Source organism: Cucurbita pepo, chromosome 10 (assembly GCF_057944985.1).
Source record: "Cucurbita pepo subsp. pepo isolate OVF chromosome 10, ASM5794498v1, whole genome shotgun sequence".
In the NCBI taxonomy this organism is placed as follows: domain Eukaryota; kingdom Viridiplantae; phylum Streptophyta; class Magnoliopsida; order Cucurbitales; family Cucurbitaceae; genus Cucurbita; species Cucurbita pepo.
In genome coordinates this window covers 10,240,482-10,257,824 of record NC_141807.1, presented here as the reverse complement: position 1 = coordinate 10,257,824, position 17,343 = coordinate 10,240,482, and the positions used below count along the sequence as shown (strand labels likewise).

Below are 17,343 nucleotides of genomic sequence, written 5' to 3'. Positions count from 1 at the left end.
TCTCTCTCTTTCTTCTTGGAGCCCAAACAACTAGCCCCTTGGATAATAGTAGGGGCAAAATGACCCTTTTGCCCCTGTGTTGTTATTTTTATTTTTTTATTTATTTATCTAAAAATTCGGGTATTACATGAGCATAGATATTTTTCATTTTTACAATTATTGATGACGGGAGGTTTAGGGTTTTCTAATATAGTCGTGGGGATGTAGTTCAGATAGTAGAGCGCTCACTTCTGATGTGGAAAGTACGGGGTTGATACCTTGCATCTCCAAATGAATCGATCACTAAATATATTATTTCTTTTCAATTTTTTCTTATTTACGACATAATGAGCATGGATAGTTTTTCAAATCACTATTATTGATGACGAGACATTTAGGATTTTGTGACATAAGAATCGTGGGGATGTAGCTCAAATGGTAGACCACTTGCTTTGCATGCGAGAGTTACGGGGATAGATACCACGCATCTCCAAAATAAAACTATCTATTATTAAATATATTATTGAAAATTATTTCTTTTCAATTTTTCCTTATTCATGACCGGTTGAGTAGCGATATTTCTTCATTTTAACTATTATTGATGATGAAAAATTTAGGGTTTTGTGATGCAAGAATTGTGGGGATGTAGCTTCGCTTAGCATGCGAGAGGTATGACTTAGCATACGAGAGGTATGAGGATCGATACCTCACATCTCCAAAAGAAACTATTTATTATTAATATTTTATTTCTATTCAATATTTCCTTATTTATGACATAATATGCAGAGATACTTTTTTATTTTCACAATTATTGATAAAGGGACGTTTAGGGTTTTCTGATGTAAGAATCGTAGGGATGTAGTTCAAATGGTAAAGCGTTCATTTTCCATGTGGAAAGTACGGGGATCAATACCTTGCATCTCCAATTGAATCGATTACTAAATATATTATTTATTTTCAATTTTTTCTTATTTAGGACATAATGAGGCGGGATAGTTTTTCATTTTCACTATTATGATGATGAGATGTTTAGGACTTTGTGACATAATAATTGTGGGGATATAGCTTAGATGGTAGAGCACTCGCTTTGCATGTGAGAGGTATGGGGATCAATACCTTGCATTTCTAGATTTTCTTCATTTTCACTATTATTGATGATGGGAATTTGAGGGTTTTATGATGCAACAATTGTGGGGATGTAGCTTATGATGGGAAATTTAGGGTCTTGTGATGCAAGAATGGTGGGATGTAGCTTATGATGGGAAATTTAGGATTTTATGATGCAAGAATTGTGGGGATGTAGCTTAGATGGTAGAGCTCATTTAGCAGGTTAGAGGTAAGGGGATATCTGCTTAGATGGTAGAGCTCAGATGGTAGAGCTCATTTAGCAGGTTAGAGGTAAGGGGATATCTGCTTAGATGGTAGAGCTCAGATGGTAGAGCTCATTTAGCAGGTTAGAGGTAAGGGGATATCTGCTTAGATGGTAGAGCTCAGATGGTAGAGCTCATTTAGCAGGTTAGAGGTAAGGGGATATCTGCTTAGATGGTAGAGCTCATTTAGCAGGTTAGAGGTAAGGGGATATCTCTCATCTCCAAAAGAAACTATTTGTTATTAATATTTTATTTCTATTCAACCTTTCCTTATTTATGACATAATTAGCGGAGATATTTTTTCATTTTCACTAGAATTGATGACGGGACATTTAGGGTTTTCTGATATAAGTATTGTGGGAATGTAGCTTAGATGGTAGATTGCTTGCTTAGTGTCACGGTCATGCCTGTCCAGGGCATGTTGCCCATGGCCGCATGTTCATGACAAGCCAAACCCTTGTCATGTCTTTTCATTCTAGTGTTTTTCCTTTTGTAATTCTAGAGCGTATGACACCTCAAGAAAATCATGTCTAGGCCTGCCAGAACTAAAATGGCCCAGAATGTACTATAGGGGGATATGACTAGTCGTCAACTTCTCCCTACCCAAGGTTATATATGTTAAGCCGTTGTTATCTTTCTCTTGCTTGCTTATATAACGTCTCTTTCTAAAATCTCTCTTTCAAAAATCTCTCTCTCTCCTCGTTTTCTAAAACCTTCTTTTAAAACCGAGGCTAGAGGCTCGACCGTACGTCGCTTGGCCGTAGGCGACGCAAGAACAAATTGGCTTAACTCACTTGTCACTAGAAAGTGAGTGCCGCACAATCGCTAGTCCGCTGCCTTCGAAAGTGCGATTGTGTCAAGTGGTATCAGAGCTTTGTTAGCTCCGTAACGTCATACAGACCGAGATCATGTCGACGACAAAGTCGACACCCAAAGCAAGAGCCGATCGGCTTACGCTAATAGAGGAGGAAATGTTGTTCCTCAAAGAAGTCCCTAACACCCTCCGTTTCCTGGAAACACGGGTGACCGAACTGAGTGAGAAAGTCGTCCAAGTCGACGCAATGGGCAACCGCCTAGACGGGTTGCCAATCGCAGAATTGTTGTTTCGAGTGACCTCGCTCGAAGAAAGAGTTGCTCCTACGAGCAGCCCAAAACCGTCTGATTGTCCGGATAGCTCTGTCGCACACAAAGAGGGACATGGCGAAGAGTTCGACGTACTACAAAACACAATGATGAGTTTGTTCAATGGATTGGCTGATGAATTCAGATCAACAGTCGACGACCTCCAAGAAAGGATGGCCGCCATGAGCACTCGAATTGAAGTTACCATGAAAGCCGTAGAAGGTGTCACGGCTGGACAAACTAATGCAGGATCCAACAAACTAAGGTTCCCAGACCCTAGAGCCTTCAAAGGGAATCGGGACGCCAAAGAGTTGGAGAACTTCATCTTTGACGTCGAACAGTACTTCAAAGCCACAACGGCTTGTACCGACGACAAGAAGGTGACTGTAGCTGCGATGTATCTCGTAGATGACGCCAAACTGTGGTGGCGTACGAAGGTGCAAGACATCGAGGATGGATTGTGCACCATCGACTCATGGGAGGACCTCAAGAGAGAGTTGAGGGAACAATTCCTCCCCGAAAACGCAGGACACATAGCAATGGAGAAAATAGTAGCCCTGAAACACACTGGAAACATACGGGACTACGTCAGACAGTTCTCAACCATAATGCTGGATATCAGGGGTACAGCAGAGAAGGACAAGGTGTTCTTCTTTATAAATGGTCTACAGCCGTGGGCCAAAACAAAGATACATGAGAACAGGGTCCAAACCCTAGCTGCCGCAATGGCCTGCGCCGAGAGACTCGTGGACTGTGGGAACGAAGCAGGATCCCAAAGAAGAGCGACACCAGCCCCAAACAATGGGGGCAAACCATACAGACCACCAGGCCATCGAAATGGAAGCCCCAACAGATCGAATGGATGGACGGATAGACCTCCTCAGAACAATCAAGCGGGGACATCTCGAGGGCCTTACCACCAAAAGAACCACCCGACGACGCCTTTGCAATGCATGCTATGTAAAGGCCCCCACAAGGTATCCTACTGTCCTCATCGGGCCTCTCTCACTGCACTCCAAGTGTCCATTCAAGAGAGCAATGAGGCAAGGGTCGAGACTTTGCTAGACAAGAAAGAAGATCACGACAACCCCCGAATGGGCGCACTCAAATTCTTGTCAGCCCTCCAACAGAAAGTCGAACCGAAGGAGATAATAGAGAAAGGGCTTATGTTCGTAGATGCCACAATAAACTCTTGACTGAGCAAAAGCACTCTGATAGACTCTGGAGCAACCCACAACTTCATTGCTGATCAAGAAGCCAGAAGATTGGGACTCACCATAGGAAAAGACCCGGGGAAAATGAAAGCTGTCAACTCCGAGGCCTTGCCTATTGTGGGAGTTTCCAAAGGAGTCCCCTTCAAAATAGGGGATTGGACTAGAGAGCTAGACCTTGTCGTGGTTCGCATGGACGACTTCGATGTGGTACTTGGGATGGAGTTCCTCCTAGAACACAAGGTCATCCCAATGCCATTGGCAAAATGCTTGGTGATCACCGACCGTAACCCCACAGTAATACCTGCAAGCATCAAGCAACCAGGTAATCTTCGGATGATCTCGGCCATACAGCTGAAAAGGGGACTCGCACGAGAGGAACCTACCTTCATGGCCATACCACTGATAGAAGAGGCAACCACCGAAGAGACTGTCCCAGAGGAAATCAAGGATGTATTAGATAGCTATACCGACATAATGCCAGAGAGTCTACCACAAACACTACCACCTCGTCGAGGCATTGACCACGAAATCGAACTCCTCCCTGGGGTTAAGCCGCCCGCCAAGAATGCATACCGGATGGCTCCACCCGAGCTAGCCGAATTGAGGAAACAACTAGACGAGTTGCTGAAGGCGGGATTCATTCGCCCGGCAAAGGCCCCTTATGGAGCCCCCGTACTATTCCAGAAGAAGAAGGATGAGACGTTGCGTCTGTGCATAGACTATAGAGCCTTAAACAAGGTGACAGTACGCAACAAATATCCTCTGCCGATAATATCCGACTTGTTCGACCAACTTCACGGGGCCAAGTACTTCACGAAGTTGGACTTACGATCGGGATATTATCAAGTACGTATTGCCGAAGGGGACGAACCCAAGACGACGTGCGTAACAAGATATGGGGCCTTCGAATTCCTAGTAATGCCCTTTGGCTTGACAAACGCCCCAGCTACGTTCTGCACGTTGATGAACCAGGTTTTCTACGAATACCTGGATCAGTTCGTCATAGTATACCTCGACGACATTGTTGTTTACAGCACAACCCTCGAGGAACACAAAGTGCACTTGAAGTTAGTGTTTGAAAAGCTCCGGCAGAACCAGCTGTATGTGAAGAAGGAGAAATGTGCATTCGCACAAACATGCATCAACTTCCTTGGACATGTCGTCAAATGTGGACAAATCAGTATGGATAGCGACAAGATAAAAGCTATCCAAGAATGGAAGGTTCCTACTTCCATATCTGAGTTGAGGTCCTTCTTAGGACTAGCCAACTACTATAGGCGGTTCGTCGAAGGGTTTTCACGACGAGCCGCCCCATTGACAGAGCTGTTGAAGAAAGACCACCCTTGGTCGTGGTCGAATGATTGTCAAATGGCCTTTGAAAATCTGAAAACAACCATGACGAGGGGTCCTGTCCTCGGGTTGGTTGACGTCACAAAGCCATTTGAAGTAGAAACCGATGCTTCCGACTTTGCTCTCGGTGGGGTCCTTATTCAAGAAGGCCACCCCATCGCTTACGAAAGTCGAAAGCTCAACGATGCCGAACGAAGATACACTGTCTCCGCGAAAGAAATGCTGGCTGTAGTCCATTGCCTTCGAGTCTGGAGACAGTATCTCTTAGGATCGCAGTTCGTAGTGAAGACGGATAACAGCGCCACTTGCCACTTCTTTGATCAACCAAAATTAACAGCAAAACAAGCCCGGTGGCAGGAGTCGTTGGCTGAATTCGACTTCAAGTTCGAACACAAAGCGGGAAAGAGTAATCAAGCAGCCGACGCGCTGAGTCGGAAGGGCGAACATGCGGCCCTGTGCATGTTAGCCCATATTCATTCAAGTAAGATCGACGGATCGATGCGCGACATCATCAAGGAACATTTACACAAAGACCCATCGGCCAAAGCCGTTGTCGAACTAGCTAAGGCTGGAAAGACACGGCAGTTTTGGGTTGAGGGAGACCTCCTGATAACCAAAGGAAACAGATTGTACGTCCCAAGAACGGGGGAACTGAGGAAGAAGCTCATTCAAGAATGTCATGACACCTTATGGGCCGGACACCCGGGATGGCAAAGAACATACGCCCTAATAAAGAAGGGGTACTTCTGGCCAAACATGCGAGACGACATCATGCAATACACCAAGACGTGCCTCATCTGCCAACAGGATAAGGTCGAGAAAGCCAAAGTCTCTGGACTCTTGGAACCTCTACCTGTGCCAACAAGACCCTGGGAAAGTGTATCTCTGGACTTCATAACACACCTCCCAAAAGTCGGGGAATATGACGCCATCTTGGTTATTGTGGACCGGTTCTCAAAATATGCGACGTTCATCCCCACTCCCAAATTATGCTCGGCGGAACTCACAGCCCAACTGTTTTTCAAACACGCTGTAAAGTTATGGGGTATTCCGTCGAGCATCATCAGTGATAGGGATGACAGATTCATTGGGACATTCTGGACTGAGTTATTCGCTTTCTTGGGAACAACCTTGAACATCTCCTCGAGTTATCACCCTCAAACCGATGGACAGACAGAACGGTTCAACTGCTTGCTCGACGAATACTTACGCCACTTCGTCGACGCTCGCCAAAAGAACTGGATACAATTGTTAGATGTCGCCAAATTTTGCTTCAATTGTCAAACAAGCTCGTCTACAGGGAAGAGTCCCTTTGAAATTGTAAGTGGACGACAACCGGCCTTACCCCACATTATTGATCATCCTTATGCAGGAAAAAACCCTTAAGCTCACAACTTTACAAGAGAATGGAAGCAGACGACAGATATAGCCCGAGCATATTTAGAGAAGGCTTCCAAGAATATGAAGAAATGGGCGGACAAGAAGCGTCGCCCCCTTCATTTCCGTGCAGGAGATCAAGTCCTTATCAAGCTGAGACCAGAACAGATCAGATTTCGTAGCCGAAAGGACCAGAGACTAGTTCGTAAATATGAAGGCCCGGTTGAAGTCCTTAAAAAGATTGAGGCTACCTCCTACCGAGTTGCACTCCCCGCATGGATGAAAATCCACCCCGTCATTCATGTGAGCAACTTGAAGCCCTATCACCCTGATCCAGACGACGACCATCGAAATGCAACCACAAGACCGAGCATCGATCTGAAACAAAAAGAAACAAAGGAAGTGGAAGAGATCCTAGCCGACAGGGTTAGGAAGATAGGAAGACCTGTACGGACGATTCGTGAATTCCTTGTCAAATGGAAGAATCTCCCTACAGAGGATACAAGCTGGGAACGCGCCGAAGATCTGAACTCCGCCGCCACCCACATCGCAAGGTATGAAAGTAGTCGGTTGACAGGGACGTCAACCAATTAGGTGGGGGAGGATGTCACGGTCATGCCTGTCTAGGGCATGTTGCCCATGGCCGCATGCCCATGACAAGCCAAACCCTTGTCATGTCTTTTAATTCTAGTGTTTTTCCTTTTGTAATTCTAGAGCGTATGACACCTCAAGAAAATCATGTCTAGGCCTGCCAGAACTAAAATGGCCCAGAATGTACTATAGGGGGATATGACTAGTCGTCAACTTCTCCCTACCCAAGGTTATATATGCTAAGCCGTTGTTATCTTTCTCTTGCTTGCTTATATAACGTCTCTTTCTAAAATCTCTCTTTCAAAAATCTCTCTCTCTCCTCGTTTTCTAAAACCTTCTTTTAAAACCGAGGCTAGAGGCTCGACCGTACGTTACTTGGCCGTAGGCGACGCAAGAACAAATTGGCTTAACTCACTTGTCGCTGGAAAGTGAGTGCCGCACAATCGCTATTCCGCTGCCTTCGAAAGTGCGATTGTGTCACTTAGCATACGCGAGGTACGGGGATCGGATCGATACCCCATATCTCCAAAAGAAACTTTTCGTTATTACTATTTTATTTCTATTCAATTTTTCCTTATTTATGACATAATGAATAGCGTTATTTTTTTATTTTCACTATTATTGATGACGAGATGTTTAGGATATTGTGACGTAAGAATCTTGAGGATATAGCTTAGATGGTAGAGCGTTTGCATCAAATGTGAGAAGTACTGGGATCGATACCATGCATCAACAAAGGAAACGATTACTAAATATATTAGTTCTTTTAAATTTTTCCTTATTTACGACATAATGAGCAGGGATAGCTTTTCATTTTCAATATCATTGATGAATGGAAAGTTTATTTTGATGTAAAATCGTGGGAATGTAGCATGCGAGAGATACGGGGATCGATACCTCGCATCTCCAAAAGAAACTATTCGTTATTACTATTTTATTTCTATTCAATATTTCCTTATTTATGACATAATGAGTAGCGATATTTTTTTCATTTTCACTATTATTCATGATGAGACGTTTATGATTTTGTGACGTAAAAATTGTGGAGATGTAGCTTAGATGGTAGAACGCTCGCTTTGCATGCGAGTTGTACGGGGATTGATAACCCGCATCTCCAAAAGAAAGTATTTAATTTGTTATTATATTTTTTCATTTTCACAATTATCGATGCCCCGCATCACCAAACCAAACTATTTGTTATTAATATTTTGATATTTTTTATTTTCACTATTATTGATGATGGAAAATTTAGGGTTTGTTGTTGTAAAAATCATGGGGATGTAGCTCAGATGGTAGAGCGCTCGCTTTGCATGTGAGAGGTATGGGGATTGATACCCGCATCTCCAAAAATAAGACTATCTATTATTAAATATATTATTTCTTTTCAATTTTTCCTTATTCATGACATGTTGGGTAGCAATATTTCTTCATTTTCACTATTATTGATGACGGGAAATTTAGGGTTTTGTGATGTAAAGATTGTGGAGATGTAGCTCAGATGTTAGAGTGCTTGCTTAGCATGCGAGAGGTATAGGGATTGATACCCCGCATCTCTAAAAGAGAGAAACTATTTTTTTGAAGTATGAGTTAATTTAACATGTTATGTATAAGGTGGGTACGAGAGAGAAAAAGAAAAGATACTTATATAAGGATTATTATATGTAAAGATTGTGGAGATGTAGCTCAGATGTTAGAGTGCTTGCTTAGCATGCGAGAGGTATAGGGATTGATACCCCGCATCTCTAAAAGAGAGAAACTATTTTTTTAAGTATGAGTTAATTTAACATGTTATGTATAAGGTGGGTACGAGAGAGAAAAATAAAAGATACTTATATAAGGATTATTATATCATTATGGAGGACACTGCTACTTATGGAGAGGGAATTTGATGAATTTCTCAAAAGGGACAATGCATATGACGGAACTTCTTCACAATTGCAATATCTGACCAATGAATATTATTGTCATTTATAGCTTCTATCACAATAATATAAAATTTGGGGTCAAAGCCTATATGGAACTGAAAATTATATCCACCACCTCTGAAATTTTCCATTCCACGGCAAACCTTCCAATAGCTTGCACTTCTTCATCATTGACATGGTCGAATCTTACAACAAAGTCTAATTGAGCCTCCCTCTATTAGGAGATAGCTTCGAATCAAATTCTTTAGTTTGGACAATGGTTGCATTGTTTTAGTCAAACAACCAAGATTAATGTATTACCAATAGTATACATTTTGTACGTGTATTTTCTTACATATTAACAATTGTATACAAATAATAATTAAATTTACGAGTAGAAGTTTCGATGGAGTTTTATTAAATAGGTAATCTTAAATTATAAGATTTTTTATTTTTTTTATATACATTTAGGAGAACAAAACAAAGATTAAAGAAGATATTCATGCCATGTTTTAATTTTTATTCTTTCTTATTTCTCGAAGATTAAAAAGAAAAAAAAAGTTATCCTGTCTCAAATATGGTTTGTTATTTGATTATTTTCTCTTGAGTGAATTTTAAGTGATACACATTCTATACCCAACTAATTGCAAGATGCAAGCTTCACACTAGGGGGAATCAAAGTCCCAAGTATCAACGTCTTAAGTGTCAATTTTTACTCTCCATCTCAACATAAATTAAACTTATTTTCATGAAGATAAATATTTATAAAAGCAAAATATCTCAGAATCACAAAAATAAAAATGAGATATAGATACTAGACATAAATATGATACAAAATAGATATGGTAACATGTCATTCTTAAAAAACTAGAACACCGATGACAATGATACATTAATTAAAAAGAATTATTTCAAAAAATTTATCAATTTTATATTAGAAATAAATTCATATAAATAAGTTTATATATTTGAATACTTAAAAAAAGCTTAATGTACGTTTCACTCTAAAAATATATTCAAAGTCAAGTGTCTGATACGATGGATTATAAATTTGTAATGTATCCATTGTATTAACAAATGTTCAGTACATGCCCATCACGTGTTAGATTAGTGACACTAAGTTATTCTCATACTTTCTTTACACCCATTTAAAGTAGTTTGAAAACTAGCACGTCAAATATTATAATTAACTAACTACAACTTCAATTTTGTACTTCAAGGAAGGTTTTGACCAAAGAGAAATAAAATCCTTAATTTAGTACATGGTAGCAAAGATGGACATGAGAATGAGTTATTCTCATATGGAAATAGATTTAACCTTAAGTTATATCTCATATACTCTTTTAACGAATTATTTAGTTTTATTTAGTATGTTTTAGAAAGATACGTCCATCAATAGCAAAAAATAAAATAAAATAAATAGAATAGATTAAATTAGTCAAAAATAATGACTAACATCATTAAAAAAAACATAAAGGATGAATTGATTAAATTGGCTAATTGCTAACATAATTAAAACAAAAAATGTAACAAAGACACCTAGGTAAGATTAGGAACACAAGTAAAAATAAAAAATAAAAAAAATAAAAAAATAAAAAAAGAAGAAGAAGAACACAAACAGCCAAAAATCAAGATTTGGAAAGTGTAGCAGTTTTGATATATAGACATTTCAAGACTTTACTCATGCAATACTCCCATGAAATCTAACACAAGAGCATCATAAAATTTAGAGAAATGATTGAAATTGATGTCATGTTCATATAGGTTGACTTTAATACAAAGGACAAATCGAACTTTCTTAAGGATAAATTGGGGACACCAGCCAAAGCTAATCAGGTAGGTGGCCTTACCATCCGTATGGTTATATTTGATGTTGACTGTGCCCGTGGTTCTGCAAGTGTCATATGTTGGATCGGTATGGCAACCCTAGAGGGGGGGTGAATAGGTGTAACGCCCCTAATTTTCTTTAACCTAATTAGTGACGTCACACATGCATACTTAACTCATTAAGCGGAAGCTCATCATAAATAACCTTGAAAGAGTCTTTCATAAATATTCATGAATCCAAAACAAAACCTAAACTTCGAAAATAACCCTTCAACACTGAATTCGAAGTAAATCCAAATGAAACAATACTCAATGTAAAACTTAAAATAGTCTAATAAGAGTAAACTTCTAAAAATATCCCGTCTCCAACTTCCATGGTGGCCTCAGCTCCGCCGTCAACCGTACATTGGCGCCTTGCCTTTACCTGAAAAATGTAGGTAGCACGTGGCTTGAGTATTTTATGAAATACTCAGTAAGTCACCCCACTGTTGGGGTTAGGAATGCAAACACATGCAACATATGAGCGGGACCTAACTTTTCACAAACTTTTCATAGCCTTGGGCGCTTTTCTATTCCGGGTAGGGTTGGATGTGTGGTACTCCTTCACACATGGCCCATGTACGTATACATGAACCCACCAGGCGGGCTCTTAAACATACCCCCTGGGCCTGACTTGGTCGGGCAAAACGTGTTACACGTAGCCGGACACCACAGAACAGAAAAGGGCCCGCATGATATCATGGCGAACATAAATATCGTATTTCATTCTTTCGTATCATAAAGGGGAAGAATCCCGATGCACGTGACATACATATATGCATGAGGTCCCTTAACATATTTAACATGGCATTACATAAGCAGTGCTAACATCGCATTTACGTTCCTTACATCACATGGCATCTCACATGACTTACATTGCATGGCATATTACATAAACATTCCAGTTACATAAACATCTCATGACATGACTCGATAATTCTACGTGTATCTATGGCATCAATCAACATATTCATGGCATACAATACTAACATCTCATTCATGACATAACATAAACAGTCAATAGTCAACACAAGTTCATACATCACATAACATACACAATCTGCGGTCAACACAATCTATACATCACATAATCATATCACATAAAATATGGTGCATGCAGGGGCCACAGGGCACACACCATCATACAACACGTAGAAAGCTAACTCCAACAGTAAGGTCACTTACCTCGATGGTCTTGGTTGAAGTCACTCACAACGAGCTAATCCCAGCGGTTAAATATGTCCTATGATAACCACATAAAAATTTAGAACCTTTCATAAGGTACCCTAGCTAAACCTCATGCTATTTATCAAAATAAACCCTCGACCTAATCTGTCTGTAACGTTTAGGAGCCATACTGACCTCGGATGGTAAAACTAAGGGCAGAAACGGCTTCGGAAGGGCCAAAAACCTTGAAATCGATATATTATAGTGATACCGATTCACCAAGCCGAGCTGCCGAGCCGACCAATTAAGCCGCCAAGCTGAGCTGCGGGATTTGACGGACCCGAGCCGCGGGTTTTGACGGAGCCGAGCCGCCGTACACGTCAAGCCGAGCTGAGAGCACGCGTGCGGAGCCGAGATCAAGGCTGCAGCGCGCGTCCGCGTTGGGCCGAAACGCACAGGGCCCGCGTTCGTTCCGTGGGCTGGTCCAGAGGCCAAACGTGAACCCAACCCGTTTTCCTTCGTCTTCCTTACCCGAAATATCGCAAAAACCCTAATCGTTGCTGCGCTGCCAACGACGACGTCACAACCCCGATTCCAACGATGCGACGACACCCCTCGCCTATTCCGACCGACGCGCAACGATAGTGAACACCGATAGCCTCGGTCGCTTCTCCCTCCGGCCACTCACCGAAGAAAATCCAGCGAACCACCTCACACGTTTTTCCTGGCTAACCCTCTCGATTTTTCCGTACTCTCAGACACCCTCGAAAACCCTAAACGTTTGAAGAGCAAAAGTTGTTTCCAAGGAAGGAGGAGAGTTGTATATGGGAATATAAAAGGTCTTTATGACTTTTCGATTAAGGTAGTAATTTCCTTGCTAGAAATCATACCTTTTCCAATGACAATAATTGCAGCATAATATCTTTTCGTTTTGGCAGCAAAAATAAAATCTTACCATAAAATCTAAAATAAATAAAACACAAAAATTCGAATCCTTACAATAGGGTTTTAACGATAAAAGTGTTTAAACGTGATTAATTTTTCTAATGATGAAACTTTTTACAAATAAGTAAAAGATGATAATTACTATAACAAAGTAATTCAAGTCAAAACAATAATCAAGTAGAACATGCAATAAATCACAATAATAATTTTGAAATTAAATAGAAAAGAGTCAGAGAAAATGACACCGTAGTTTTATAGTGGTTCGGTCAAACTCGACCTACTCCACTCCCCAAGCGCCTCTTGGGAATTTGAATAAAGAACTTTCTCGACTCTTTCCACGGATCTGAGCCAAACCGCTACACCGCTCTTTTTACGAGTTCAAGAGCAAACTCAATCCTTTCCACGGCGCAGGATCAAACCGATACAAGTATTTGAGTTTGATAATAACACACCACAACTCTCTCAAAGAGTAGATTTACAATTTGGGATACTCACAACTATTTCCTCGCAATACAAAAATAATCCCTCTCAAGAATAAGATGAAAAGAAATAAACTTGTAAGCTTGGAGAGAGCAACAAACAATGAAGACTTTGAACAAATGAGGATTGGAGAATGTATGTAAGTTGTGTGTTTTAAAATGTGGGGAAGATGAGTTTATATAGAGGAGAAAAGTGGCAAAATGTAGGATTGAATATTGACCATTGGATTGTGTTAGGAATAATGGAAGGTGGAGATTAAAAGTAAATAAATAAGAAAATTTTCTAAATTCATTTATTTCAAAATTTTAATATAATAGTAATATAATATAATAATAATAAAAAGTTATGTGAGTAACGGTCCAATGAAATTCAAAATTTATTATAAATATAATAATATAATAATAATAAAAACTATGTGAGTAACCACCAAAATTTTAAAATATAATAATATAATAATATAATATAGTAATAATAAAAATCGATGTGAGTAACGGTTAGATTCAAATTTATATTTTGTAAAAATAACTTTATTTAAAAATATAGTAATAAGAAAAACTCCACCATTTGTTACTCTCCCAAAATCATAAATGTCATACTTTGATATATTTTGATTTGTCCATCATTTTGATTTTGCTGCCACATCATCACGTCGGGTATGTTGTCTCGACTGTAATTTCTTCGTTTTAGCTCTGATTTGAGTAATTGAAAAGTCGTTGAAATTGTTATTCCCGACCTTATACTGTGGACAGTTCAAAATACTGAAAATAATTAATAATTAAAAAGTAGGTTTTTTATCATCAAAACATCACTTAATTGATTGAAATTAATTAAAGTGAGATCAAGGCCAAAAAGCCAACATCATATATATTGATATGTGTGAAATATTTGTGAATCGATATGCTTATGATATGTTATAATATGTGAATTGTATGATAATACTTACGGTACCATGTGTTCAATGGTATATTTGAGATAGGATACGAGAATGATGCACTAAACGTAATGTAACGATAGGAGTAAGACATGTTCATGAAACGTTATGGTTTGGTTACGCATCGAAGTGCTATGGGTATGACAGATTGATAAAAACGATATGATCACGATGGATTCATAAGACAATACGATTATGTTATGGGTAGAAAGAGATAGGATTATGATAGATTGATAGAACGATAGCGTTACGATACGTTTCTGTAATGATATGACTAAGGTACGTTCAGGTAACGACACAACTATGATATGTCTAAGAACGTTAAGACTATGATAAATTAGGGAAGAATATAACCACGAAGTTTTTACGATATGATATGATTATGATACGACATGTGAAGGACGGATATATATCCAACAAGTTTCAAAGAGGGACGTGAGAATTATTCTCAAGCTTTCTTTACATGGGTCAAAGAGTATTTGATAAGCTTTCAAAATTAAGGGTTTTTTTTTTTCTTCTTCCTTCTTTCTCACTTTTCACGTTTAATTTTTTTTTTCAAATAAAAAAAGTTTAATGTGAGAATGAAGAAGTTAGAAAGGAGAAAGAAATGAATGTAATAAAACTTTTCCATCGGTAGGAATAGAAATGGTGAATGGGTCCTTGACGATAGTCGACCGCTATACTCTGGTTTTGGATGTAAGTGATGATTATCAGCAATATGAGTTGTGTCAATACCACACCGTTATCAAGAGGAAGTAAAGTAGAGTAGAATAGATCAAGCGATCCATTTATTGAGAGTAGCGTAAGAGACACACAATTAAGAATATTTAATAACTATTATCTCGAACTATAAAGAATTTAATTCCAACCTATTCTAATGGACAAATGCTTTATTAGAATCTATGGTAAGATTTCACTTCATCAATTTAAGTTGCATTCAACTACAACTATAAATATCAAATTCTTAAGTATTCATGAACAAAATCGCCTAACAATGTCTCTTGGAATTATTTACCAAAGGTGTTGGAATGAGCCGTGTGGAAGGGTTGCCTTTAGATGCTTTAGTACCAATTAAGGATGTCAATATCCTAGTAGTGTAGAATGCAGGAAGGTTCGTTGTTGAAAAGAATAACGAGAATAGTGGACATCGTTTCATCTACAAGCGTGTGGTGAACGGTCTGGTTGGTATGACTAGAGAACGTCGTCCTCGCAGAATTTATATTATTGTGATAGAAGTTATAAATAACGATGAGATCCCTTGGTCTTTTATTACAAAGGTGCATAACTTTCTTTTTGTGCATGTGATATATCCATCGCCACCTACTCATAAGCTCTCATCTTTTAAAGAAGTTCTTGAGTTCCTTGTCCACAAGTAGCAATACAACTACTAGAATGCTATCTCTACTTATAATAAGCCCTCTCTCTCTCTCGAAAAATATGTGTGTGTTTGTGGATGTATTACTCTCTTTTATTAATGAAATATGGCATAGTCATAATGATATCATGAGTATCTTTTCTATCCCTCCCTTCCTTATCGCTATATAAAGAATATGAAGATTATAAGTAAAAGTGTACAAGTAATTTGTTACTTTTGAACTTAAAATGCTTATAATTCAATTTATCTTTGTTATCAACAATAATTATCAAACGGTATATAATTTTGTCCAAGTAAGGTTGCTTCTCATTTCCTATATGATATCATAACACACCACGAAAAAAAATAACCTCGAGAGCGTGCCAAATTGAAGGAAATAAGTTTCGAAATTAAATTGGGGATAAGAGTCAAAATTCCTATCTACGATCTCAGCTGAAACGTCGTAGAATAAGCTACCCACGAGATCGAAAATCTGGCGTTTCGAGTGAGTTGCATACCGAGAACGATTTCTGGAAATTAAGGTCCTACACTCAAAGACGTTTCTCCAAACCAATTCCTTTTGCATGAAGATAGTGTTAGGATCGATACCAGTTGTTAGGATCGCACAACAACGCACACGCTCGATCTAGATGAACACAAAGAGAAGGATAGAGAGAAGTTGCAAGGAGAACTCTGGCTAAAAGGATTTTTTATTGATGACTTCAGGCATGTACAACAAGAGAGTACATTGAATAGAAAAGTACATTTAAGAGCTTTACTGGACGGGATATATATATGGTTCAGTCTACTAAATATAGCTTTACCAGATTTAACCATCTACTATATATAGCTATGTACCATATATAGCTTTACCGGATATAGCCATTGACCAAGCTATAAATACAGGGAGCAGACTCCATAACTCAACAATTCTCCCACTTGGAGACTGATCCTACACCATACCAATTAGGGCTTTGCATAGCTTTAATTTTCCAACATCAACACATTTTGTCAACATGTCTGCTGGATTCTTTGCACCCTCTATCTTCTCCAAACACATATCGCCTTCTTCCACTAACCTGCGAGTGAAATGGTACCGTCTTCTAATGTGTTTTGTTCTTGAATGATAGACTGGGTTTTTCACCAACTGTATGGCACTCTGACTATCTGTATAAAGGATCTTCTTGCTCTGCTTCCGGCCTAATTCTTCTAGATAGTCTGTCATCCATATCATCTCCTTTCCAGCTTCAGCTATGGCCACGTACTCAGCTTCAGTAGATGAAAGAGCAACGCATTTCTGAAGCTTAGACATCCAACTCACTGTTGTTCCATCTATAGTGTAGATATACCCAGATGTGCTCTTGCTGGAGTCTACATCTCCACTCAGATCAGCATCCACAAAACCTTGCAGAACTACTTTGCCATTGCCATAACAAAGTGTAGTATTGGATGTACCTCTCAGATATCTTAGAAGCCACTTCACAGCTTCCCAATGTTCCTTCCCTGGATTTGCCATGTACTTGCTAACAACTCCCACTGCATGTGTTATGTCAGGTCTAGTGCAGACCATAGCATACATCAAACTCCCAACTGCAGAAGCGTACGGAACTGATGCCATGTGCTCACGTTCCTCAACTGTCTTGGGAGATTGCCCCTTTGACAATTTAATATGATTTGCCAAGGGGGTAGTCCT

At 39.3% G+C, this 17,343-nt stretch overlaps 1 long non-coding RNA gene across 1 annotated transcript; it reads right to left on the bottom strand.

Annotated features, from left to right (window-relative positions):
* Nucleotides 1-10,667: 10,667 nt before the first annotated feature.
* On the bottom strand, nucleotides 10,668-13,671 carry LOC147790665 (uncharacterized). Its single transcript, XR_015422758.1, has 3 exons — nucleotides 12,136-13,671; nucleotides 11,959-12,016; nucleotides 10,668-11,158 (listed from the first exon to the last, which is right to left on the bottom strand). It is a non-coding gene; the product is annotated as an uncharacterized LOC147790665 (long non-coding RNA).
* Between the last annotated feature and the right edge of the window lie 3,672 nt (nucleotides 13,672-17,343).